This window comes from Bison bison, unplaced genomic scaffold (genome assembly GCF_000754665.1).
Source record: "Bison bison bison isolate TAMUID 2011002044 unplaced genomic scaffold, Bison_UMD1.0 scf7180017846619, whole genome shotgun sequence".
NCBI classification, from domain to species: domain Eukaryota; kingdom Metazoa; phylum Chordata; class Mammalia; order Artiodactyla; family Bovidae; genus Bison; species Bison bison.
This window is the reverse complement of record NW_011477192.1, coordinates 10,030-11,541: the sequence shown is the minus strand read 5'-3', so window position 1 is coordinate 11,541 and position 1,512 is coordinate 10,030.

Here is a 1,512-nt window from a genome sequence, read left to right as displayed (position 1 = left end):
TCCAGGTTAGAAGACTGGAGTGGTTGCCATTGCCTCCTCCCGGGAACCTTCCTGACACAGGGGTTGAACCCGCGTCTCCTGCTTTGCGGGAGGATCCTTTGTCGTCTGAGCTACCTGGGCGGTGACCACATTCCTTCCGGCCGTGCAGCTCTTTGTTTTCCCTGGAGCCTCCTTTACCACATCCGTTCCCAGCTCTCATCCCCGAGCACCTTCTGTCCAGGAGAGCCTGGGGCTGTGACCTCGGCTCCAGGCCACCAGGCCTGCTGTCGACCACCCAGACAGTGGACCGGGGCGGCCGGGCTCCTGGGCTGTCTGCACGCCCTCATTCTGCAGGAGTGTTCTCAAGCGGCTCTTAAAGAAGGGGCTGCTGAGGGAAAGATTCTGTGCCCTAGCACGTCTGACAGCGTCCTCCACCCTCATTTGGGTGCTGGTCTGGCTCATGCAGAATTCGGGGTTCCTCCCCGCCTCCTAGCTGCTGAGGTGCTGAGGAGCGGTCCAAGCCGTTTTGGTTCTTGTTTCTCTGTAAGTGCACCCCAGACCCCACCAGAAGTTCTCGGGACCTTTTTCAGTTCTCAGCGTGCAAGAGGTCTGTGGTGCGTGGGGTGGGCTGAGCTTTCGGGTGAGCCCGAGGGCACGCTTTTGGACTTTGTCTTCACTGTCCCCCTCCCCCCAACACGTCTGTCTCTCGATCTTCCTAGACCCTGGGAAGGCGCTCAGCCTCTCAGTCTCGGGCTTGCCTTCTGTCTCCCAGGTTTTGGCTCATCTGTGTGAGGAGCTCTTCTGGACTTTATCCTATAGCCTTCAGGGGAGCTCTTTATGTGCTGCAGCCATCATTCTTTCCACAAACACGTCTCAGTTTCTGATTGTTCCATGTTCATAGCATCCTGTTCTTGGTTTATGAATGTATTGCCCAAATTTCTCTGAAGACACCAACTGGCCTTCATTTTAACCATTCTTCTGGTTCCAGATTATGTCCAGTCTCCTCTAAGGCTATGTTTTCGGGCCACAGGTCTTTCTCAAGTGTCTGGTGCTCCTCAGTCACCAGTTCGGGGGTGCAGGGCGGCGCTGTGGAAGCCCAGCAAGCCCAGGGTCTCTGGGGACGATTTGCAGGTGGAAGGCACGGCCTCGTCTTGGCAGGCGGGAAGCCAGTGTGGCATTTCAGGGTCCTCACCTGCTGGGTATGGAGGTTCTCTTGAAGACCTCACTGCTCCACAGAGGGGAAGCCCCCTTGGAGTGGGAGAAGGGGCGGGGTCCCTGGTACCCCCATGCCTCCCCGGCCAGAACCCTGCAGGTCACCTCGGCTGGCTTCCAGTCTCCTGTCCTCTGACGCCAGCCCCTCCCTGTGACGTCCATCCCCGTGGATAATCACTGTCGCTCCTTCTCACATGGGAGCCGGGCGCCCCTGCGAGCTGTGGCGCCACCACGTGTCTGCCGTTGCAGGGGTAACCTGGACAAGCTGTACCACGGCCTGGAGCTCGCCAAGCGGCAGCTGCGTGCCACGCAGCAGACCAT